Here is a 27,958-nt window from a genome sequence, read left to right as displayed (position 1 = left end):
TCACCTTTCCTTCCCAACCCATATCTTCTCCTCACCTCCTCCCGTCTATCCCCCACTCTCGAATCCTCCTCCTGTTTGCTTCACGTGGTGATTGAATATTCTAGTATAAATGAACTATAACGGCACTCGATAGAGATTATACCTCCGCTAGGCTGATCAGTTTACGTTTGGTATCCCACTAATAGGCCAGATCCGGATCTGGACCTGAACCAAAATCGAATCGGCTTGTTCTTGTCATCTAACCAACGCATCCACCAAGTTTTGTCACAACCCGTTCATAACTTTTCGAAATATACCGTTACATATCGTTTGGCCCCATTTCTTAATGGTGGAGAATCACTTAATAAAATTTAAAAAAATCTAATATCTGGATCCCAATCCGGATCTTCCCCAAAATGTAATCAATTTGACATAGTCAAACACCCAACCTCTCCACCAAATTTCGTCCAAATCCGTCCTCAACCTTTTGAGATATCCTGATCACAGAGAAACCGACAAACCTTCGGTGGCAGAGGTAGTATCCTCTCTCCTTTCCTTCTCCCTCCCCTTTCCCTTCCCCTTCCTCTCCATTCCTCTCCCCTTCTCCTCTGCCTTTCCCTTCCCCTCCATCCTCTCCCCTTCTCCTCTCCCTCCCATTTCCCTTCCCCTCCATCCTCTCCCCTGCTCCTCTCCCTCCCCTTTCCCTTCCCCTCCATCCTCTCCCCTTCTCCTCTCCCTTCCCTTTCCCTTCCCCTCCATCCTCTCCCCTTCTCCTCTCCCTCCCCTTTCCCTTCCCCTCATCCTCTCCCCTTCTCCTCTCCCTCCCCTTTCTCTTCCCCTCCATCCTCTGCCCTTCTCCTCTCCCTCGCCTTTCCCTTCCCCTCTATCCTCTCCCCATCTCCTCTCCCTCCCCTTTCTCTTCCCCTCCATCCTCTCCCCATCTCCTCTCCCTCCCCTTTCTCTTCCCCTCCATCCTCTGCCCTTCTCCTCTCCCTCCCCTTTCCCTTCCCCTCTATCCTCTCCCCATCTCCTCTCCCTCCCCTTTCTCTTCCCCTCCATCCTCTCCCCATCTCCTCTCCCTCCCCTTTCCCTTCCCCTCCATCCTCTCCCCTTCCCCTCTCCCTCCCCTTTCCCTCCCCCCTCCATCCTCTTCCCCCTCCCCGATTCACATCGTGATTACACCTTAACGGATCCGAATAAGCTGGCTTTATATAAGTTTATTGACTGGAGAAACATTAACTTAGTATTCTCACCAGATTACTTCACTTACACCGATCTTGAAATGGTCCATTTTTGCCAGCACATTCGAAGATCCAAGCATCCCAATTTATAATGTTCATTATATTGCCATGGATAACGCCACAATTCCCCGCTGTACAAATTTAAATAATAATAACAAATCATATAAGTATTCCGTGATGCCAAACATTAGGATAACGTTTTGAAAGTTCGTCCGAGCAAGCACCCCTCCCCAAGGCAGGTCACGATCGGGCAGTGCCAGGTCAGAGACCGGGTCGACACTAGACACGGGTCTAATTGGCACGAACGTGCAGCTCTTACCAGGATCGCTCGAGCGATGAGACCGCATTTCCATGCCCATTACCATATGGCCGCTGCTTGCTTTCGTTTGCTTTCCAATTTGGTTGACTGTTGCTGCCTTGCGGAGGGACTCGAGGCGCTTCATGTTGGAACATAAACAGGGATGTTATTCCAGGAGATGAACAGAGTTTGAGCATGGCGTCGCATTCATTGTCTTCCGTTTGGAGGAGCTTTTCTCAAATCTTCTGCCTGTTCTTACCGTCTACGAGTTTATCGCCCAGCGTCCGTGCGCTCCCATGATCTCACGGACCCACTTGTGCTTCATCTGCTCGTCATCTTAACCTCGTGCCTTTGTAACTCTTCTCCATGAATTACCGACGGTGGATACGTGAACCTGCGATCGTGTTGTCATGAAAAACGTTCTGAGCATCATCTGAATCACCCAATGCGGGGTCACCGGATTAAAGTCTTACCTGCAAGGTATAGCCTGAAGACACATAAAAGACACATTCTTACCTGCATGGTAAACACAAGTGTCCTTGTGTTTTATACTTCTCCCACCCCCTCCCCCCCCCCCCCCTTCCCACACCTCCTTCCCCCAAGCCCTCTCCCTCCCACATATCTCCCGATGTCCCTGCTCTCAAATGTTGTGTTTGTGTGCTTCCCTTTCTCTCCCCATCTTGTCTACCTTTCTTTCTCTCCCCATATCCCCGTATTATATGTTTTATGTGTCTGTTTGATTTTTTGTGTGATAAATGTTAGCTCTTTCACGAGCCTCGATCCTGTACCCAAAAAAAGTGAAAAAAAGAACAGACTTTCCTTGAAGCAGCACCTGCTGCTAACAGCTCACGATTACAGACATAGGTAGACAGAGCAGACACAGGTAGATTTGGTTGATCTTATCTCCATTGGGATTCTCGTCGAGAAGATCATTACACTTCTTCCACCATTTCTGTAGCATCCTCGAATACTCCTATTGTGCAAGCTTTTACTCCTGGTCCTAAAGACTATCCACAATCTTTTCTCCCGCCTCTGGAACTAACTCCCACACTCTCTTCAATCCCACTCTTCCATCCAGGTCTTTAAAACACCTGTTCACCACCATCTCTTATCTTCCCCCATCCAAAACCCTGAACTTTTCTACCCCCGTTAATTCACCCCAGACCCACTTTTTTGAAATACCGACTTCTTTCCTGGAAGTCCTAGCAGTGCCCATGTGTTTTTTTTTTTTTACCCCTCTTACCCCCACCCCCTTCCCATGCCTCCTCCCCCCAAGCCCTCTCCCTCCCACAGATCTCCTGATGTCCCTGCTCTCCATCTTGTCTCCCGCTCCCTTTATCATATGTTTTATGTTTTATGTGTCATTTTGTCTTTTTGTGATCAATGTTAGCTCTCACACAAGCCTCGATCTTGTATACAAAAAAATGTAAAAATCGGATGTAAATTGTCAATTTTAGATATTTGGCTTATGTTGACCTTTTGGCCTATCTCTCTTGCCTGGCCTGGTGCCTGGAAGACTGGTGTTGGCTTAGCGGTTAGGGTGCCTGCTTGGGATCCGAGGATCCTGAGTTCGAGTCCCAGTCGATCGCTGAATTAATGCCAGGGCGGTTGACTCAGCCATCCTTCCGAGGTCGGCAAATTGATTACCAGTTCACTGGTAATTCCGTGTGTGTCGCAAGAGGTGACTAACAGGGTTGGCGGCAGGAAGGGCATCCGGCCATAAAACATTGCTTCAAAAAGGGGACCAACGTGCCCGAAAAAGGCCAACCCCCGCTTTGCGGGGAAAAATGGCCTCTAAAGGTGGTTCTCTCTTCTAGTCTCTTCCACTTTGTCATCACATTCAATGCACATCCATTGATGTTATGCTCCAGGTCTGGAGGATGTATTAGGAGGAAACCATATGGAACACCTATAGGGGACATAAGTAAGGATATCAACCATCCTTGTCTGCAGTCAAAACGCAAATTATGTGCCGGATATTGTCCTCCTTAAGTGGAATTCCCTTTGATTTAAGATTTGTCTTGTACAATTTTGTAAACCGCTATTTTCTTCTTCCATCGCCAGGCGCTGCATGACGTCATTGCCGGGCACCGGAGGGGGCCCGGCGATGATGCGTGCTGAAAGGGAGTACTCAGTTTTCACTCCAGTTGTTTTCTTGTTTGTCCGAGTGATATATCAGCCATCTTTGAGCTAGGAAGCTGAAATTTAGGAACACTCGTGAGCACGTGCTTTGTAAAGAACAGTATTTTTTGTTTTTTGATTAATCAATTGATTGATTAGTTACTTAATTATTATCGATTAATGAAGTACTTATTTATTTCCTTTCTCATCTGGGCAATATCTCAAGCACCGTTTGAGCTAGGAAGCTGATATTTGGACATGACAATCACCAAGTGATTTGGCTGTGAATGGTATTTTTGATTTATTGATTAATCATTTAATTGATTAATTATTCAATTATTCGATTAATGGCTTAATTAATTATTTTCTTTTTTAAGTTACAGATTCGGATGAAACGATGGCGGTTTAGGTATTCTATTAGCCAATTGATTAATTATTTATTTATTTTACCATTATTATTTATTTATTTTCATTATTTATCACTTAATTATTTTCTTTCTCATCTGGGCAATATCGCAGGCACCTTTTGAGCTAAGAAGCTGATATTCGGACATGACAGTGACCAAGTGATGTGGCTATAAAGGATATTTTTGATTTATTGATTAATCAATTAATCGATTTATTATTTATTGATTAATAAATTATTATTACTTGCAAAATCGAAGATTTTTCAAGTATATTGGTCGGTTGCATTTGTGGTCTGTTTGTTTGTTTGCCACCGGCCTACAGGTCACAATTTTCAACCTATCTTCACGAAACTTCACCAAATGGTAGAGTTGGTGAAAAGCAAGAAGCCTATTTTTGGGGGGGTCAAAAGGTCAACATAGACCAAATTTCTAAAATCCTCAATTTTCATCCAATTGACTTGAAATTTGAAGATGACTTGCATATCTGGTCACTGAATTCAACCACCAAGTATTTTTGAGGTCAACTTCGGCCAGAAGATCAACATAGGCCAAGTTTCAAAAATCCTCAATTTTCATCCGATTGACTTGAAAATTGAACAGCATTTGCACATTGAGTCACTAAATATGTAAACTAACTATTTTTGAGGTCAAAAGGTCAAAGGTCAACTCAAGGTCAACCTTCCAAAATCATCATTTTTCATCTGAAAAATCGTCACTTTTCTTCCTATTGGCCCGGGGCTTTGATCAAGGTTGTCAATTTTAAGCATGATGAAATGGATAATTTGCTGTATCAATGGAATTTTTTAGGGCGGATTTTGCAAGTATCGTGCTGCACATGACGTCTTCTTGTTTATTTATTTATTTTATTCATGACTTATTTAATTAATTTTCGAAAAGTTACAGCTTTGTATGAAACACTGGTGGTTGAGATATTACTCGACATAAATATTTTACGATTATTTTTTTATTGATTTTAATTACGCACTTAATCAATCAATTATTGTACACCTCTCTATGTGCTGCACGGCGGTATCGCCGGCAATACTGTGCACTGAAGGATATTTATTTATTTGCCATAGGGGCAGTGTACTTTGAATGTATCTGTACTTGTTTTTTGTTTATTCGGTTCAGGATATTTTCGACACCATTACCTCTACATAGGTATTGTATAAGTCACACCGAGGACATCAATAGTTAATCACAAACTGTGAGCAGGCGTCAATTGTCTAGAGTGGGTTCCCAATCAGTGGGCCACAGCACATTTTCCAGGTGGGCCACAGAGACTGCCAAATATTTGCCCAAATAATATAATCTTTTCACACACAAGGCCTAAAACAAGAGTTCAATTATGTGTGTGTTGGTGGTGGCCAGTGGTAGCCACTGCATATTTTTTTAGTCTTGTTTTTTTATATATTTCCTTTTTTTTTCTTCCAGAAACCCTTCTGAAATGACAAAACGAGGATATGATGAGCAATGCATAAAGTTTGGATTCACATCCTTACATGAACGTGGAGAATTAAAGGAACAATGTGTCCTGTGCCAGAAAGTTCTCGGAAATCAATCTTTGCGGCCATCTAAGTTGAGGCTCCATTTGGAGAAGATTCATCCACATCATCAACATAAGGATGTGGACTTCTTCAAGCGAACGGAAGGGAACATGAAGCGCCAGTGCTTGGATCAAAGTGGAACATTATTTCAGCAAAACAAGCATCTCACGGAGGCTTCTCATGCCGTCAGCCTCCTCATTGCGCAACAGAAGAAACCTCACACAGTCAGAGAGACTCTGATCAAGCCATGTGCTCTGAAGATGGCTAGGATTCTGCTTGGAGAAGAAGCTGAAAAGAAGTTCATCAAAACTTCTCTGTCAAATAATACGGTTCAAAGGAGGATTGCTGACTTGTCTAGTGACATAAAAGAACAGGTGATTGCTGAAATCAAAGACGCTGCATTTGGATTGTTCTCAATTCAGTTGGATGAATTCACAGATGTTTCATTCTGTTCCCAGCTTCTTGCCTTCGTTCGGTATGTGAAGGGTGATTCCATCAAGGAAGAATTCTTATTCTGCCGTTCTCTCGAAAGAAATACCAGAGCTGTGGATGTGATGGAAAAGTAACAGAGTTTTTTGACCATGAGGAACTGAACTGGGACAATCTCTGTGGAGTGTGCACCGATGGTGCCCCAGCTATGCCAAGAGCAAAAAGTGGCCTTTTTTTTTTTTTTTTTTTTTTTGTATACAAGATCGAGGCTCGTGAAAGAGCTAACATTAATCACACAAAAAGACAAACCGACACACAAAACACAAAAAACAAGGGGAGCGGCAGACAAGATGGGGAGAGAGGGGGAAGGACACAAAAGAGAGGGGGAAGAGGGGGAAGGACACAAACACAACATTTGAGAGCAGGGACATCGGGAGGACTTGGGGGGAGGTGGGAGAGCAATAAAACATATGAACACTGCAAGGACTCTGGGGTGAATTACCGGGGGTAGAAAAGATCAAGGTTTTCGATGGGGGAAGATAAGAGATGGTGGTGAACAGCTGTTTTAAAGACCTGGAGGGAGGAGTGGGATTGAAGGGAGTGGGGGAGTTTGTTCCAGAGGCGGGAGAAAAGGGGAATGAAAGAGTGAAGGTGAGCAGAGCAGTGAAGGCTTCCAAGCACTTGTTCGAAATCTATATCCAGGCATCATTTCTGTTCATTGTCTGATCCATCGGCAAGCTCTTGCTTCAAAAACCCTTCGATCTCATCTTCAGGATGTTCTTGAACAAGTCATCAAAATTGTGAACTACGTGAAAAGCAGTGCTTTGAATTCCCGACTGTTCAAGCAATTGTGCACAGAAATGGATTCAGAGCATAAGAACCTGCTTTACTACACCAAGGTTCATTGGCTATCAAAAGGAAATGTTGTGGAACGAGTGTTTGAACTCCGAGAAGAGATGCAGAGTTTCCTACAGATGCAAGAAAAGCACAAACTTGAAGCTTCTTTCCATGAAAAGCTGTGGGTCTTTCGCCTCGCATACCTTGTGGATATTTTTGATCAACTGAACAGGCTGAATCTAAAGCTGCAAGGAAAGGGAACAACTATCATTAAGTTCATTGACACTCTCAGTGCATTTATACAGAAGCTTGAAAACTGGAAACGAAAGGCTGAGGAAGGGAACTTTACCACGTTCGAATCTCTTTCAGAAGTCACTATTAAGGAGCTGTTGGATCCTGGCGTTGCAAAGGCTGTTGTGACACACCTCAGCTGTCTCCAAGAAGAATTTCTGCAGTACTTTCCAGAAATTGGGAGAGAAGGACTGGTGCTCATGAGGAATCCTTTTCTTGTTAAAGCCAGTGACGTCCAGGATGACATGCAAGATGAACTGATTGAATAATTTCAAAATGATTCTGAAGGCAGAGATGTCTTTGAAGCTTCCTCTATCTCTGAGTTTTGGCCAAAAATGATGGGAAGCTACCCCAACATTGCAAAGGAATGCCTTCGGAAACTCCTGCCCTTTGCAACAACTTATCTTTGTGAATCAGGCTTCTCAACGTTGGTGCAGCTGAAGACAAAGGTTCGGAACCGCCTTGAATGTGAGGCAGATCTTAGATGTGCACTTTCTACAACAGAACCTAGGATTTGGAAACTGGTGCAGAAAATTCAGGAGAACACCTCTCATTAAAGTAGCTTTAGGTTGAACTGGTTTGAGTTTTTTTTCAATTGGCAAATACTGCAATGTTTTGTGTTGCAGCCCACAAGCAAAGCACCCTCAATCCGATCCGATCATCAATTTGGATTCAGACCAGGTCATTCTACTCTGGACATGCTGCTTCTGCTGCCTCAACAATGGATGGAGGTCCTTAATGCCAAACAGGAAATCAGAGCCGTCTCCCTTGACATATCACGTGCCTTCGATACGGTCTGGCACCCAGCTCTGCTCACCAAACTCTCCTCCTATGGTATCCATGGAAATCTCCATGCATGGCTTGCGGACTTCCTCTCTGGTCGTAGACAACGTGTGGCCCTGAATGGATTTCTCTCATCTCCCCTTCCTGTTCAGGCTGGAGTTCCCCAAGGCAGTGTTCTGGGCCTTGTGCTTTTTCTGGTCTTTATCAATTATCTCTCTGACTCTCTGGAAAATCCTCTGTATCTCTTTGCTGATGACTCCACTCTCTGCCGCTCCATTCCTCTTCCCTCAGATCGGCAGTCTGCAGCCTCCTCACTCTCTGAAGACCTGGACAAAATCACAGACTGGTCAAACAAGTGGAACATGTCTTTCAATCCTGACAAATTTCACACTCTTACTATGTCTCTCCGAAAAGATCGACTAGACAACCCTCCCATCTACTTTCTCAACAATCCTCTCCAATAAGTTCTGTCGCTCAAGCTTTTGGGTCTCACTATCTGCCATGATCTTTCTTGGGAAAACCACATTTCCAAGCAGGCCTCCAAAGCCAGTCGCCGACTGGGCATCCTCCGTCGTGCGAAGTCCTTCCTCGGCACACCTGAGCTCCTCACCACATACAAGGCTTTCATCCGCAGCTCAATGGAATACTGTTCTCCCCTATGGGCCAGTGCTCCTGCCTCATACCTAGCTCGGCTTCACGCTGTTGAAACCAAAGCTTTCAGAATCATTGGAATCTCCCGTGATGAAGCTATCTCCGAGGGCCTTTCACTCACTCACCGCAGACAGGTAGGTGGTCTTTCTGTCTTCTACCGACTCCTTTCCGGCCTTGCTCCCCCAGCTCTCTCTGTGCTTTGTCCCCCAAATATTCCTACAGGTCGCACAAGATCTGCCAGCAACCCTCTGATGGTTAAACTGCCGAAATCTCGGTTCTCTGCTCACCTTCACTCTTTCATTCCTCTTTTCTCCCGCCTCTGGAACAAACTCCCACACTCCCTTCAATCCCACTCCTCCCTCCAGGTCTTTAAAACAGCTGTTCACCACCATCTCTTATCTTTCCCCATCCAAAACCTTGATCTTTTCTATCCCCACTAATTCACCGCAGATCCACCTTGTTTGAAATTCCAACTTCTTTCCTGGAAGTCCTGGCAGTGTCCATATGTTTTATACCTCTCCCACCCCCCCTTCCCATGCCCCCCCCCCAAAGCCCTCTCCCTCCCACAGATCTCTCGATGTCCCTGCTCTCAGATGTTGTGTTTGTGTTCCTCCCCCTCTCGCCCCATCTTATCTACCGCTCCCCATGTTATATGTTTTATGTGTCGGTTTGTCTTTCTGTGTGATTAATGTTTGCTCTTCCACAAGTCTCTATCTTGTATACAAAAACAAACAAAAAACAAAAAAAACCCTGGAGATGAGTTTTCAAATATTTTTTATTTTCCTGGTTATTATTGCAATGTGTGAATAGAGTTTCATTTCTTAATTTAAAATAAATATTTGTTTTTTTATGGAAAAGCCTTGAAGTCTGAAGTGTTCATTTGCCTTTTCAATTGATTTACTTGAAGTTCTGTTCTAAAAATTTCTCGCAGGAACCTTTGTCACAAATAAATTTGCTTTACTTCACTCGCATTAATTCATTTCACAAAGAAATTGTTCAAATGAGAAATATTGTTCCATTAAATACTCTAAAAGTCTAAATTGAATTAAGTTGTGGTTCTTATTGACATTTCTTTTGTTTCAAAAAATTGCTATGATCCCCACCGGGCCATGACATGTCAGGTCAAAAGCCAGTTGGGCCACAAAGCGAAAAAAAAGTTGGGAAACACTGCTCTCGACCATACCTGGCAGCGCAAGATTCCCTCTTTCCTGAAGGTCATTTACGACATTTTTCTGACAATCTCGTAAGGAGATGGTTAATCTCTTGTTTTTCGCAGCTTTGATCGTGTCTTGAATTTTTTATTTTTTTTACCAGAATTGCACATGAACAGAACTGATTGCAATCAAATCAAAATCGCTGCTCCAACCTCCTGAATCTTTCTCGTTTGAACTTTTGACTTATGGGGAACATGGAGTTTGGTTCCAGTTCGAGCTAGCTCCAGTCTTCACTTGATCAGAATCTGCTCGTGTAGACGAGGCATCCCTTTCCAACTTCATATTACAAATAACCAAAGGTTGGCATTGATTGCGCAGGCATTGAATGGCCGAACGGGCAAATCCTGCCTTGAAGTTCTTTGGAATGAGATAAGTCTTATTATTCTAGCATCATTCCTTGTCATGATGGAATGATTTCTTGTCATCATTCCTTGTCATCATTCCTTCACTCATCATCCGCTTCCGGTCCGGCCTGAAGAGGACGCAGACGTCACATGCTCGCCGCTTCTTCGACTGGGCCACTGTCAGTTGCTTGCTTTTTTGGTGGTCGTGCGGATTTTTTGGCCATTGCGTCTGCCCTCCGCATAGTCCCGGCTCTGCTCCCTGCTTCGCCTACCCGGCTCCTTCGCCTGCTCGCTGTTTCCTCGGGCACGCTCTCGTGGGTTGTGTCCTTCGCAGCGGTGTGGCGGCGGTTTTCCCGCCGTGATCTTGATTTGTAGCGGCGGCGGTTGATTGCCGCTGCATTTCCCGCTTTGCCGTGATCAACCTTGGCCTCGTGATCGTCTCTTTGCTCCTGTCTGCCCTCTGCTTGGTCCCGACTCTGCTCCTGGCTTCAGCTACCTGGCTCCTTCGTTTCCTTGGGCCTGCTCCCGTGCGTTGGGACCATTGTTTCACCTCCTCAACCTTGGCCTCGTGCTCGCCTCTCCGCTCCTGCCTGGCATGGCTCTGCGGTACTCCGCCGCAAGGCTCCTTCTGCTCAATACCCGCTCCACCCCATCATGCATCTCTGCCATCAAATCAAATGGACTCCTCTGACGACCCAGGTGTATTCGCCGTGGCTCCGGTCGTAAGTTTGTATATGTACAATCAGGTCACTCCATCCCCGTCCTCTGGTCGGCTCAGCGCACTCCCACTCATCGTCCCAGCGCACCTAGTCACGGCAACGCACAAAATCGCATCTCCTGCCTGCGAACCCTGGCTAAATCACCTGAATTCATCCCCGCTGTTCAAAACAACATCAAGCTCACCCTGTTCAACACCCGGTCCCTCAACAACAATTGCCTCATCCTCAACGACTACATCCTGGATAACAAACTGGACTTTCTCTGTCTCACCGAAACCTGGCAACAACCACTGGACTACTACACGCTCAACCTCACCACACCCAATGGATATTCCTACATCAATAAACCACGCTCGGAGGGCCGAGGTGGTTGAATTGCCGTTATCCACCGTCAAGACATCAGGACCAGCCTCATCCCCATCGCCTAATCCTCATCCTTTGAACACCTGGCTTTTAAACTCTCTGGTCGCACGCAGTCAGTCATGGCTGTCGTCTACCGCCCTCCCAAACCACACCCATTATTCCTGTCTGACTTCTCCTACTTTCTGACCCAGCTATGTTCCCTCTCCCCCTCAATCCTCCTCCTTGGTGATTTCAATATCCACATGGACTCCACTGACTCCACAATAACCACTGACTTCACTGATTTACTCACCTGCTTTAACCTCACTCAACATGTCAACTTTCCTACGCATATCCGTGGTCACATTTTGGACCTTGTCTGCTCCACTGGATTAATTTTGCACCATTTCTCTGGCTCCGACCTCACCCTCTCTGACCACTTAGCCATCACTATGACCATCAACATCCCCACCCCAACACCAAGACATTATCGCACTATCAACTTCCGTAAGCTAAACGCTCTTTCACCTACCTCATTCTCATCCACCCTCTCTGAAAAAATGTCCACTTCTCCCTTCATTGACCTCCACACCCCTTCCGACCTCACTGACTACTACAACCACACTCTCTCCTCCTGCCTTGACCAGCTTGCGCCTGTAAAAACCAAAACAGTTTCTTTCACCCATTCTGCTCCCTGGTTTACCCCTGAACTCCGCCTGATGAAAACTCGTGCTTGCCAACTTGAAAGACTCCGCAATAAAACAGGTCTCACAGTTCACTCCCAAGCCTACAAGGATCACCTACAACACTACAAAGATGCCCTCTCCCACGCCCACTCCGCCTACTACTCTCAAATTATCCACTCTGGCTCTGGAAACCCAAAAGCACTCTTCTCGACAATAAACAAACTCCTCCGCCCCCTGGACACCACCACCCAGTCATTCACAGTAGACAACTGCATCTCCTTCCTTTCTTTCTTCCAACGCAAAATTGACAACATCTAACAGCTTGACCACCGCTGCACCCGCTCCCCCTCCAACCACCTGCCCCCCCTTATCCTGCCTTCCTCTGTCTCAATTCTCCCCGGTCTCCCCTACTGACCTCTCTGAACTCCTCATAGGAATGAAAACTGCCACCTGCACTCTTGACCCCATCCCCTCCAGCTTTGTCAAGGCCTCCCTCCCTGCTCTCTCTCCACTTATCATTGCAACAATAAACTCCTCCCTCTCTACAGGCATCGTCCCACCATCCCTGAAAATTGCTGCTGTTACCCCCATTCTAAAAAAACCTGGTTTAAACCCTGACACCCTAAACAACTTCAGACCCATCTCCAACCTACCCTTTCTGTCGAAAGTTTTGGAACGCGCTGTAGCCACTCAACTCAAACATCACCTCTCTGCCAATAACCTGTATGAAACATTCCAATCCGGATTCCGCTCCAACCACAGTACTGAAACTGCTCTCCTCAAAATCACCAACGACCTTCTCCTCTCCTCTGACGCTGGCAACCTCAACATTCTCGTCCTCCTCGACCTCAGCGCTGCCTTTGACACCATCGATCACACCATCCTCCTCACCCGACTTGAATCCACCTTTAACGTTACCGGCACTGCCCTCTCTTGGATTAAATCATACCTCTCTGACAGACGCCAGTTCATCTCCATCAATAACTGCAAATCCCCCACTGCTCCCCTCCCCCAAGGTGTCCCCCAAGGTTCAGTTCTTGGCCCCCTCCTCTTCATCCTTTACCTGTCCCCCCTCGGTCACTTAATCCGCCGTCATGGTCTCCAATTCCACTGCTTCGCCGATGACGTCCAGCTTTTCATCTCCACCAAGTCCGTCTCCACCGACACCCACTCTATCCTGACAAACTGCATCTCTGAAATAAAATCCTGGCTTCAAATCAACTTCCTCAAACTTAACTGTGATAAATCTGAAATAATCATCATTGGCCCAAAAACGCTCACAAAATCCACCCATAACTTTGCCCTCAACATCGACGGTATCCCAATATCCACCTCCCCTCTCATCCGGAATCTTGGCGTCATCTTTGACCAAACCCTCTCCTTCGACAAATACACTAAACAGATCACAAAGACAGCCTTCTTTCACCTGAAAAACATCGCCCTCTCCGCTCATCCCTCTCCTCCACGGCTGCAGAAACCCTCATCCACGCCTTCATCACCTCCCGTCTGGACTACTGCAATAGCCTCCTCTATGGTTCACCCTCAACAATCACCAATAAACTCCAATACATTCAGAACTCCAATACAATACATTCATTGGCTTCCGTTTCCGGTCTTGCTGGCGAGGGTTCGTTTATTCTCAGCTCGGCTCTCCATGCTATCCATCGAAATCGAAGTTAAGTAATTGTTCCCATTTGTATTTTCGTTATAACTATTTATTTTATGGTGTATATATTGTCTCCCGACGAAGATTTTCGGTGCAAATCTTTCATACCTGTATTGAAAATCGTGTTAATTCGGGTCGTGTTTTGAGGCCTTGTAGTTGTACAGTGAACACTGTACAACCTTGAGGCTTTGTTTTTCTCTCAGCGGTCCGTGTTTTTGTGATCCAATAACTTTCGTTCTCTGTTTTCCCAATCTTTTCACCCCATAGCCCTCTTCCTTGTGTAAATCACAACTCAAAAAAATCCAAAAAAAAAACATTTCCTTCTCTGTTCTCATTCGTTTATTCATTCTTATTCGTTCGTTCGTTCGTTCTTCGACCACGTGTTTCTCCCCCATTTCCCCAGATAGATTGTCAAATTTCAACTCGTTATTTTATCGTCCATGCGTTATTGTTTTGATTATAGTTACTTTTGGTTTGAATTTCCTGTAACTTGTAATTATTTAATCGTGTTCTGCTCCTCGTGTGCGGCCTTGTAGTTGTACCCCCGTCGGTGTTTGTTATCTTAATCGTGTTTTGCTTGGATCTTAGTTTTTTTCCCTTCTACCCCGAACATAATACTCTGTCTAACGTTCTAAATCCCCACCTCCCCCCCCCCCACCCCCAAAAACCAAACAAACAAAAAAAAAACCAAAAACATTTATTTTCCTTTCTCCACGTGTACTGTTGACTCATCCTGTATTTTCTGTCCAGGTGTGCTGTTCGCCCCGCCCCCATTAACTCCTTGCCATCCACCGTTTGCCCTTCACGTGACTCGTGGTGGTCCCTCTCGGCTCTCCCCCCGTTGGTATTTTTGTGCACATAAGATTGTTCACGGTTCTGTTTAAATATTATTTAAATATGTATAACCTTTCCCCTTCAGTGTTTTACTCAGTGGTATTTTACAACACGCTGTTTTTCTTCCTATTTAAAAGGCTTTTCTCAATTTCCTCTCCAACTCATTCCACCTCAAAAAAAAGAAATTCAATATCTTATACGTCTCCCTCACTACATGGTCTAAATTCACATTCATTCCATCCCTCCTCCATCATTCTGAACCGGATTGCTAACTTGAAAATCACAACAAACCCAATTTGTTTTCAATGTTCGTCTTTCATTAATCATCCACTTTCTAAACTCCCCTCTTGCCCCTCCCATCCAAATCCCTCCCCTTGCACCTACACTCCTAAACTCCCCCCTTGCCCCGCCACTCTTAAACTCCCCCCCTACCCCTCCACTCCTGAACTCGCCCCTTGCCCTTCCACTCCTGAACTCCCCCCTTGCCCTTCCCCTCCTAAACTCCCCCCTCACTCCTCCCCTTCAAAACTCACCCCCAACCCCTCCCATTCAAATCTCCCCCCATACCATTCCTCTCCAATTCTCCCTCCTCCCCCCTCCTCCTCAAAGCTGCCTCCTCCCCACTTCGTCTCCCTTCTATCTCATACCTCCACCCCCCCCAACCTTCTTCTTTCCTCTGCCCCCCCTCAAACAACCCCTCTCTGTGCCCCATCCCTTCACCTTCAAACCTTTCATCCTCCTCATCCTTCCCTTTCTTGGAACTCTTCTGCAATCGCTGACACACTAACAACTGCTCTCCCTACCTCCCCCTCTCATCCTTCATCTTACCCTACTCCTCCCCTCCCCTGTCCTGTACCCGATGCTCCCCCTCTCTCTTCATTAACGGTATGGACCTCAAACATCCGGGGCCTTCGCTCAAACCTGACTGATCTCTCCATACAGGTTGCTTCTGACAATCCAGACTTGATCTGCTTAACAGAGACTTTCCTCCTTCAAGATGTCTCTGATTCCTTAATATCTCTTCCTGGTTACTCCCTCCTCCGGTATGATAGACCTGAGCTTCGGCCTGGTGGTGGGGTGGCTATCTTTATCAAAAACTCTCTTCCTCACTCTCCTTGCACTGCCCTCTCTCCTCCTCACCCCCACGAGTACCTCTGGCTACGGCTTCCTCTCCGCTCCCACCTTTTGTTCATATGTGTTCTGTACCATCCCCCAAACAGTGATGACTGCATCTACATTTCACTGTCTGACAACATGGACCAACTTCTATCCACTCATCCCAACTCTCTCTTCCTCATATGTGGTGACTTCAATTGTCATCATGCCACCTGGTTGGGTGTGGGTTCCTCTCTCACCAGTCATGGCACCTCAGCAAAGGACTTCTGTGACTCACTGGGATTGACACAATCTGTCAATTTCCCGACCCGGATCTCAGCCAATGGAGTATCTTCTCTTCTAGACTTGATTATGACTAACTTCCCTGCTAATGTCTGCTGCTCTTCTTCTGCTCCAATCGGTTCTTCTGATCATGTGCTTGTCAAAGTGGACATCTCTCTGGCCATTCTCAGAGAGCCTCCTCAGCGTCGACGAGTCTGGCATTTCACTCAGGCCGACTGGGACGGTCTTCAAGCAGCCATCAATCGTCTGGATTGGTCTCCCATCTCCACTGCCTCTGACATCAATTCTTCCTGGGAATTCTTCCAAAGCAAACTGATCTCTCTCATGCACAGATTTATCCCATCTCGCCTTCAGTTGTCTTACCCTTCCTCCCGTCCATGGTACACTGAATCTTGTGGTGAGGCAGTTGCCCTGAAACAACTTGCCTTTGCCTCTTGGAAGGCTAATCCAACTGAAGGAAATCTCAGTTCCTTCCACCAAGCTCGGAACAAGTGTGTGTCTACCCTCAGGAGTGCCAGGAAGCACTATCTCTCCTCACTCAAGAATGAACTCGCAAACCTGTCTCCTTCCTCCAAATCCTGGTGGCGTCTGGTCAAATCCGTTTCTGGTGTTTGTTCCCCCTCCATCCCCTCCCTTACCTCAAATGGCCACACAGTTGACATCGCATGTGACAAAGCCGAATGCCTCAACTCTGTGTTTGCCTCAAAATCCTTAGTCCCAAACCCATCTCTCTCTGTTCCCACCTTTCCCAGTCGAACCAAACTGCTCCTGGACTCTGTGACCTTCTCTCCTGACAAGGTGGAGGAGTTTTTGTCAAACCTCGACTCTGATTCTGCAACTGGACCAGATGGCATCAGCCCACGGGTCCTAAAATCCTGCTCTGCTGCTCTATCTCACCCTCTCTCTGTTCTTTTCACCCTATCCTTTGCTCAAGGTCATCTGCCAGCATCCTGGAAATCAGCAAACATTACCGCTTTACACAAAAAGGTGCAAAAACAGATCCTTGCAACTACAGACCAATCAGCCTGCTCCCAATTATCAGCAAAGTCATGGAATCCATCATTGCTTCGGATATGAAATCTTTCAGCTTCTCCAATGGCTTGATCTCTGATCATCAATTTGGTTTCAGACCAGGTCACTCTACTCTGGACATGCTGCTTCTGCTGTCTCAACAATGGATGGAGGTCCTCAATGCCAAACAGGAAATAAGAGCTGTCTCCCTTGACATACCATGTGCCTTCGATACGGTCTGGCACCCAGCTCTGCTCACCAAACTCTCCTCCTATGGTATCCATGGAAATCTCCATGCATGGCTTGCGGACTTCCTCTCTGGTCGTAGTCAACGTGTGGCCCTGAAAGGATTTCTCTCATCTCCCCTTCCCGTTCAGGCTGGAGTTCCCCAAGGCAGTGTGCTGGGCCCTGTGCTTTTTCTGGTCTTTATCAATGATCTCTCCGACTCTCTGGAAAATCCTCTGTATCTCTTTGCTGATGACTCCACTCTCTGCCGCTCCATTCCTCTTCCCTCAGATCGGCAGTCTGCAGCCTCCTCACTCTCTGAAGACCTGGACAAAATCACAGACTGGTCAAACATGTGGAACATGTCTTTCAATCCTGACAAATCTCACACTCTTACTATGTCTCTCCGAAAAGATCGACTGGACAACCCTCCCATCTACTTTCTCAACAATCCTCTCCAAGAAGTTCTGTCGCTCAAGCTTTTGGGTCTCACCATCTGCCATGATCTTTCTTGGGAAAACCACATTTCCAAGCTGGCCTCCAAAGCCAGTCGCCGACTGGGCATCCTCCGTCGTGCGAAGTCCTTCCTAGGCACACCTGAGCTCCTCACCACATACAAGGCTTTCATCCGCAGCTCAATGGAATACTGTTCTCCCCTATGGGCTGGTGCTCCTGCCTCACACCTGGCTCGGCTTCACGCTGTTGAATCCAAAGCTTTCAGAATCATTGGAATCTCCCGCGATGAAGCTATCTCTGAGGGCCTTTCACTCACTCACCGCAGGCAGGTAGGTGGTCTTTCTGTCTTCTACCGACTCCTCTCCGGCCTTGCTCCCCCAGCTCTCTCTGTGCTCTGTCCCCCAAATATTCCTACAGGTCGCACAAGATCTGCCAGCCACCCTCTGATGGTTAAACTGCCGAAATCTCGGCTCTCTGCTCACCTTCACTCTTTCATTCCTCTTTTCTCCGCCTCTGGAACAAACTCCCACACTCACTTCAATCACACTCCTCCCTCCAGGTCTTCAAAACAGCTGTTCACCACCATCTCTTATCTTCCCCCATCCAAAACCTTGATCTTTTCTACCCCCACTAATTCACCCCAGATCCACCTTGTTTGAAATTCCAACTTCTTTCCTGGAAGTCTTGGCAGTGTTCATATGTTTTATACCTCTCCCACCCCCCCCCCCTTCCCATGCCTCCCCCCCAAAGCCCTCTCCCTCCCACAGTTCTCTCGATGTCTCCATGTCTCTCGGTCCCTGCTCTCAAATGTTGTGTTTGTGTCCTTCCCCCTCTCTCCCCATCTTGTCTACCGCTCCCGATGTTATTTGTTTTGTGTGTCTGTTTGTCTTTCTGTGTGATTAATGTTCGCTCTTTCACGAGCCTCGATCTTGTATACAAGAAAAAAAAAAAAAAAAAAAAGAAAAAAAAAAAAAACTCCGCTGCCCATCTACTCACCCATTCCCGGACCCGTGACCACATCACCCCCGTCCTTTACAAGCTTCATTGGCTCCCCATCTCCCAGAGAATCCAGTACAAAATCCTCCTCTTGACCTACAAAGCCCTCCATAACCTGGCCCCATCCTACCTGGCTGACCTCCTCTCCAGACACACTCCCACCCGCAACCTCCGCTCTGCTGGTACCAACCTCCTGACCCCCCCAATCCGGACCAAATTCAGATCCTGGGGGGACAGGGCCGTCTCCATCGCTGCTCCCACCCTCTGGAACTCACTACCTCACACCATCAGAGACTCCTCCTCACTCACCACATTCAAAACATCACTCAAGACCCACCTGTTCAGCACTGCATTCAACATTCAACCCACAGCATTTAACCCCTGACTATCACTTCTCCTTCTCCCTCCTTTTGCTTTAAATATTTCCCTATTTATTGATTCTTGTCTTTTTGCAATTGTTGTTTTCATGTTTTGTAATGCATTATGTTTTGCACTCTGTCAAAGTGCCTTTGGGCTTCATGAAAAGCGCTATACAAAATAAATGAATTATTATTATTATTATTATTCCAAACTAGGCCACCACCATACCCATAGTTCAGAAAAATCTGTCCCAGTTCTATGCTTCCTCAAGAGTGCTTGGCGTAATGACAAACAACATTTACATGTTGGAAAGATGAGGCAAGATGACCCCAGCACTCTCTCAGACCAATCCCTGTGAAACAACGTTCAAAATCGGTTCCATAAACTGGCCAATGTGGACGCTTGCCAGGATGGTTGCCAGATGCTTGGCAGAGTAATCTGCAATGAGCTGTGCAGATAACTATTTGATTACCAATTGCAATCTCTTTCACATTGGTATTATTCATTTATTTTTAAAAGCTTTAGCATTCACGAGCAATACATCTGCCAAACCAACACATGCGCCAAACCAATACATCCGCCAAACCAACACAAATGCCAAACTAATAGATCCGCCAAACCAACACACCTGCCAAAACACCACATCGGCCAAACGAACACATCGGCTAAACCAACACATCGGCCAAACCAACACAATGGCCAAACCAACACATCGGCCAAACCAACACATCGGCCAAACCAACACATCGGCCAAACCAGCACATCGGCCAAACCAGCACATTGGCCAAACCAACACATCGGCGAAACCAACACATCGGCCAAACCAACACATCGGCCAAACCAGCACATCGGCCAAACCAACACATCGGCCAAATCAACACATTGGCTAAACCAACACAACCGCCAAACCAAAACAACTGCTGAACCAACACATCCACCAAACGAATACAACCGCCAAACCAGCACATCCGCCAAACTAACACAATCGCCAAACCATTACATCCACCAAACCAGCACATCTGCCAAACCAACACTTATACCAAACAAACAGGTCTGTCAAACCAACACATGCACCAAATGAACATATCCGGCAAACCAACGCATGTGCCAAACTAACAAATCCGCCAAACCAACACGTCCGCCAAACAAACAAATCCGCCAAACAGACACATCCGGCAAGACCAACACATGCGTCAAACAAACAAATCCGCCAAACCAACACATCTGGCAAACCAACACATCAGCCAAACCAACACATTGGACAAACCAACATATCGGACAAACCAACACATCTGCCAAACCAACACATCCACCAAACATACACATCCGCCAAATGAACACATTGGTCAAACGAACACATCGGCCAAACCAACACAACCGCCAAACCAACACAACCGCCAAACCAACACATCCACCAAACTAACACAACCGCCAAACCAGCACATCCGCCAAACTAACACAATCGCTAAACCAGCACATCTGCCAAACCAGCACATCTGCCAAACCAACACTTACGCCAAACCAATACATCCGCCAAACCAACACATGCAACAAAGGAACATATCCGCCAAACCAACAGATCCGCCAAACCAACACATGCGCCAAACCAACACATCCACCAAAATAACACAACCGCCAAACCAGCACATCCGCCAAACTAACACAATCGCCAAACCAGCACATCTGCCCAACCAGCACATCTGCCAAACAAACAAATCCGCCAAACCATCACATCCGCGAAACCAACGCATGCGCCAAACCAACAAATCCGCCAAACCAACACATCCGGCAAACCAACGCATGCGCCAAACCAGCACATCTGCCAAACCAGCACATCTGCCAAACCAGCACATCTGCCAAACCAACACTTACGCCAAATCAATACGTCCGCCAAACCAACACATGCGCCAAACGAACATATCCGCCAAACCAACACATGTGCCAAACTAACAAATCCGCCAAACCAACACATCCGCCAAACCAAGGCATGCGCCAAACGAACATATCCGCCAAACCAACACATGTGCCAAACTAACAAATCCGCCAAACCAACACATCCGCCAAACCAAGGCATGCGCCAAACCAACAAATGCGCGAAACCAACATATCCGCCAAACCAACACATGCGATAAACTAACAAATGCACCAAACCAACAGATCCGGCAAACCAACGCATGCGCCAAACTAACAAATCCGCCAAACCAACACGTCTGCCAAACCAACACAAACGCCAAACCAACACATCCGCAAAACCAACACATCCGCCAAACCAACACATCCGCCAAACCAACATATCCGCCAAACCACACATGCGCCAAACTAACAAATGCACCAAACCAACATATCCGGCAAACCAACACAACCGCCTAACCAACACAACCGCCAAACCAACACATCCACCAAAATAACACAACCTCCAAACCTGCACATCCGCCAAACGAACACAATCGCCAAATCAGCACATCTGCCAAACCAGCACATCTGCCAAATCAACACTTACGCCAAACCAATATGTCCGCCAAACCAACACATCCGCCAAACCAACACATCCGCCAAACAAACACATAGGCCAAACCAACACATCGGCCAAACCAACACAACCGCCAAACCAACACAACCACCAAACCAGCACATCCGCCAAAAGAAAACAATCGCCAAATCAACACATCTGCCAAACCAGCACATCTGCCAAACCAACACTTACGCCAAACCAATATGTCCACCAAACCAACACATGGACCAAACGAACATATCCACCAAAACAACACATGTGCCAAACAAACAAATCCGCCAAACCAACACATCCGGCAAAACAACGCATGCCCCAAACCAACATATACGCCAAACCAACATATAAGCCAAACCAACACATCCGTCAAACCAACACATCCGGCAAAACAATGCATGCACCAAACCAACATAAACACCAAACCAACATGTTCGCCAAACCAACATGTTCGCCAAACTAACACATCCGGCAGAACGTTGTTCCGGCAAAACCGGACACAATGAATGTTGTTCCGGCAAAACAACGCGTGCGTCAAACAAACAAATCCGCCAAACCAACATATCCACCAAATCAACACATTCGGCAAACCAACACATGCACCAAAGTAACAAATCCGCCAAACAAACACTTCTGCAAACCAAAGCATTCGCCAAACAAACACATGCTCCAAACCAACATATCCGCCAAATCAACAGATCCGGCCTACCAACGCATGCGCCAAACCAACGCATGCGCCAAACCAACACATCCATCATTCCAACACATGCGCCAAACCAACACATCTTCAAAACAAACACATGCGCCAAACCAACGCATGCGCCAAACTAACATATCCGCCAAACCAACACATGCGCCAAACAAACAAATCCGCCAAAGCAACACATCCGGCAAGCCAACGCATGAACCAAACAAATACATGTGCCAAACCAACATGTCCGCCAAACAAACAAATCCACCAAACCAACACATCCAGCAAACCAACACATGCGCCAAACAAACAAATCCGCCAAACCAACACATCCGGCAAAACAACGCATGCGCCAAACCAACATATACGCCAAACCAACATGTGCGCCAAACAAACAAATCTGCCAAACCAACACATCCGGCAAAACAACGCATCTGCCAAACCAACACATCCGACAAACCAACATATCCGCCAAACCAACACACGTGCCAAACAAACAAATCAGCCAAACCAACACATCCGGCAAACCAACACATGCACCAAACTAACAAATCCGCCAAAGCAACACATCCGGCAAACCAACGCATGCGTCAAACCAACACATTCGCCAAACCAACACGTCTGTCAAATCAACACGTGCGCCAAACCAACATATGCGCCCAACTAACAAAGCCACCAAACCAACACATCAGGCAAACGAATGCATACGCCAAACAAACACATGCGCCAAATCAACAGATGCGCCAAAGCAACGCATGTGCCAAACCAACACATGCGCCAAACCAACATATCCACCAAACAAACACATGAGCCAAACCAACACATGCGCCAAACCTACACATCCGCCAAACCTACACATCCGCCAAACCAACACATACGCTAAACCAACACGTCCGCCAAACCAACACATCCGGCAAACCAACACATCTGCCAGACCAACACTTATGCTAAACCAACACGTCCGCCAAACAAACAAATCCGTCAAACCAACACATGCGCCAAACCAACACATCCTCCAAACTAACACATGCCCCAAGCTAATGCATGCACCAAACAAGCACGTGTGCCAAACCAACACGTCCGCCAAACAAACAAAATGCACCAAGCCAACACATCCAGCAAACCAACACATGCGCCAAATGAACAAATCCGCCAAACCAACACATCCATCAAACCAACGCATGCGCCAAACCAACACATGCGCCAAACCAATACATACGCCAAACCAACATGTGCGCCAAACAAACAAATCCACCAAACCAACACATCCGGCAAACCAACACATGCACCAAACTAATAAATCTGCCAAACCAACACATCTGGCAAACCAACACATGCGCCAAACTAACAAATCCGCCAAAACAACACATTCGGCAAACCAACGCATGCGCCAAGCCAACACATATGCCAAACCAACACATCCGTCAAACCAACACATGCGCCAAACCAACACATCCTCCAAATTAACACATGCGCTAAACCAACGTATGCGCCAAACTAACAAAGCTGCCAAACAAACACATCCGGCAAACCAACACATGCGCCCAACAAACAGATGCACCAAACCAACATATCCGCCAAGTAAACACATCCGGCAAACCAACATATTGGCAAACCAACGCATGCGTCAAACCAACATATTCGCCAAACCAACACTTCCATCAAACCAACTCATCCGCCAAACAAACAACATGCGCCAAACAAACACATGCACCAAACCAACACATCCGCCAAACCAACACATGCGCCAAACTAACACATCTGCCAAACCAACACATCTGCCAAACCAACACATCTGGCAAACCAATGCATGCGCCAAACCAACGCATGCGCCAAATTAACAAAACCGCCAAACCAACACATCCGGCAAACCAACGCATGCGCCAAACAAACACATGCGCCAAACCAATATATCTGCCAAACCAACATATCCGCCAAACCAACACATGCGCCAAACAAACAAATCAGCCAAACCAACACATCCGGCAAACCAACACGTGTGCGAAACTAACAAATCCGCAAAACCAACAAATCCGGCAAACCAACATATTCGCCAAACCAACACTTCCGTCAAACCAACACATGCACCAAACTAACAAAGCCACCAAACCAACACATCCGGCAAACCAACGCATGCGCCAAACAAACACATACGCTAAGCCAACACGTCTGCCAAACCATCACATCTGGCAAACCAACACATCCGCCAAACCAACACTTACGCCAAACCAACACATCCGCCAAACTAACAAATCCGCCAAACCAACACTTACCCCAAACCAATATATCCACCAAACCAACACATGCGCCAAACCAACACATGCGCCAAACCAACACATGTGCCAAACTAACAAATCCGCAAAACCAACACATCCGGCAAACCAACGCATGCGTCAAACCAACATATTCGCCAAACCAACACTTCCGTCAAACCAACTCATCCGCCAAACAAACAAATCTGCCAAACCAAAACATCCGGCAAGCCAACCCGTGTGCCAAACCAACAAATACGCCAAACCAACATATCCGCCAAACCAACACATGCACCAAACTAACAAATCCGCCAAAACAACACATCCGGCAAGCCAACGCATGCACCAAACAAACAAATGCGTCAAACCAACACATCCGGCAAACAACACATCCGGCAAAACAACTCGTGCGCCAAACCAACATAAACGCCAAACCAACATGTGCGCCAAACAAACAAATCCGCCAAACGAACACATCCGGCAAAACAACGCATGCGGCAAACCAACATATACACCAAACCAACATGTGTGCCAAACAAACAAATCCGCCAAAACAACACATGTGGCAAAACAACGCATCCACCAAACCAACACATCCGGCAAAACAACGCATGCTCCAAACCAACACATACGCCAAACCAACACATCCGTCAAACCAACACATGCGCCAAACCAACGCATGCGCCAAACTAACATAGCTGCCAAGCCAACAAATATGCCAAACCAACACATCCGTCAAACCAACACATGCGCCAAATCAACACATCCTCAAAACTAACACATGCGCCAAACCAACGCTTGTGCCAAAATAACATATCCGCCAAACCAACACATGCGCCAAACTAACAAATCCGCCAAAGCAACACATCCGGCAAGCCAACGCATGCACCAAACAAATACATGTGCCAAACCAAAATGTCCACCAAACAAACAAATCCACCAAACCACCACATACGGCAAACCAACACATGCGCCAAACAAACAAATCAGCCATACCAACACATCCGGCAAAACAACGCATGCCCCAAACTAACATATACACCAAACCAACATATACGCCAAACCAACACATCCGTCAAACCAACACATCTGGCAAAACAACGTTGCGCCAAACCAACATAAACAACAAACCAACATGTTCGCCAAACAAACAAATCCGCCAAACCAACACATCCGGTAAAACAACGCATGCGCCAAACCAACATATACGCCAAACCAACATGTGCACCAAACAAACAATTCCGCCAAACCAACACATCCGGCAAAACAACGCATCTGCCAAACAAACACATGCCCCAAACAAAAACATGCGCCAAACAACATATCCACCAAATCAACACATCCGGCAAACCAACACATGCACCAAACTAACAAATCCGCCAAACAAACACTTCCGCAAACCAACGTATTCACCAAACAAACACATGCTCCAAACCAAAACGTCCGCCAAACAAACATATCTGCCAAACCAACACATCCGGCAAACCAACACGTGTGCGAAACTAACAAATCCGCAAAACTAACAAATCCGGCAAACCAACGCATGCGCCAAACCAACATATTCGCCAAACCAACACTTCCGTCAAACCAACACATGCGCCAAACTAACAAAGCCACCAAACCAACACATCCGGCAAACCAACGCATGCGCCAAACAAACACATACGCTAAGCCAACACGTCCGCCAAACCATCACATCTGGCAAACCAACACATCCGCCAAACCAACACTTACGCCAAATCAACACATCCGCCAAACTAACAAATCCGCCAAACCAACACTTACCCCAAACCAACATATCCACCAAACCAACACATGCGCCAAACCAACACATGCGCCAAACCAACACATGTGCCAAACTAACAAATCCGCAAAACCAACACATCCAGCAAACCAACGCATGCGTCAAACCAACATATTCGCCAAACCAACACTTCCATCAAACCAACTCATCCGCCAAACAAACAAATCTGCCAAACCAAAACATCCGGCAAGCCAACCCGTGTGCCAAACCAACAAATACGCCAAACCAACATATCCGCCAAACCAACACATGCACCAAACTAACAAATCCGCCAAAACAACACATCCGGCAAGCCAACGCATGCACCAAACAAACAAATGCGTCAAACCAACACGTCCGCCAAACAAACAAATCCACCAAACCATCACATCCGGCACACCAACACATGCGCCAAATGAACAAATCCGCCAAACCAACACATCCGGCAAAACAACGCATGCGCCAAACCAACATATACGCCAAACCAACACATCCGTCAAACCAACACATCCGGCAAAACAACGCATGCGCCAACCCAACTTTCACGCGAAACCAACATGTGCGCCAAACAAACAAATCTGCCAAACCAACACATTCGGCAAATCAACGCATGTGCCATACCAACACATACGCCAAAGAAAGATGTGCGCCAAACAAACACATCCGGCAAACAACACATCCGGCAAAACAACTCGTGCGCCAAACCAACATAAACGCCAAACCAACATGTGCGCCAAACAAACAAATCCGCCAAACGAACACATCCGGCAAAACAACGCATGCGGCAAACCAACATATACGCCAAACCAACATGTGTACCAAACAAACAAATCCGCCAAAACAACACATGTGGCAAAACAACGCATCCACCAAACCAACACATCCGGCAAAACAACGCATGCTCCAAACCAACACATACGCCAAACCAACACATCCGTCAAACCAACACATGCGCCAAACCAACGAATGCGCCAAACTAACATAGCTGCCAAGCCAACAAATATGCCAAACCAACACATCCGTCAAACCAACACATGCGCCAAATCAACACATCCTCGAAACTAACACATGCGCCAAACCGACGCTTGTGCCAAAATAACATATCCGCCAAACCAACACATGCGCCAAACTAACAAATCCGCCAAAGCAACACATCCGGCAAGCCAACGCATGCACCAAACAAATACATGTGCCAAACCAAAATGTCCACCAAACAAACAAATCCACCAAACCACCACATCCGGCAAACGAACACATGCGCCAAACAAACAAATCCGCCAAACCAACACATCCGCAAAACCAACACATCCGCCAAACCAACACATCCGCCAAACCAACATATCCGCCAAACCAACACATGCGCCAAACTAACAAATGCACCAAACCAACATATCCGGCAAACCAACACAACCGCCTAACCAACACAACCGACAAACCAACACATCCACCAAAATAACACAACCTCCAAACCTGCACATCCGCCAAACGAACACAATCGCCAAATCAGCACATCTGCCAAACCAGCACATCTGCCAAATCAACACTTACGCCAAACCAATATGTCCGCCAAACCAACACATCCGCCAAACCAACACATCCGCCAAACAAACACATAGGCCAAACCAACACATCGGCCAAACCAACACAACCGCCAAACCAACACAACCACCAAACCAGCACATCCGCCAAAAGAAAACAATCGCCAAATCAACACATCTGCCAAACCAGCACATCTGCCAAACCAACACTTACGCCAAACCAATATGTCCACCAAACCAACACATGGACCAAACGAACATATCCACCAAAACAACACATGTGCCAAACAAACAAATCCGCCAAACCAACACATCCGGCAAAACAACGCATGCCCCAAACCAACATATACGCC

This window comes from Myxine glutinosa, chromosome 12, assembly GCF_964187855.1.
Source record: "Myxine glutinosa chromosome 12, kmMyxGlut1.1, whole genome shotgun sequence".
NCBI lineage: Eukaryota > Metazoa > Chordata > Myxini > Myxiniformes > Myxinidae > Myxine > Myxine glutinosa.
Note: the sequence above shows the minus strand (reverse complement) of the source record.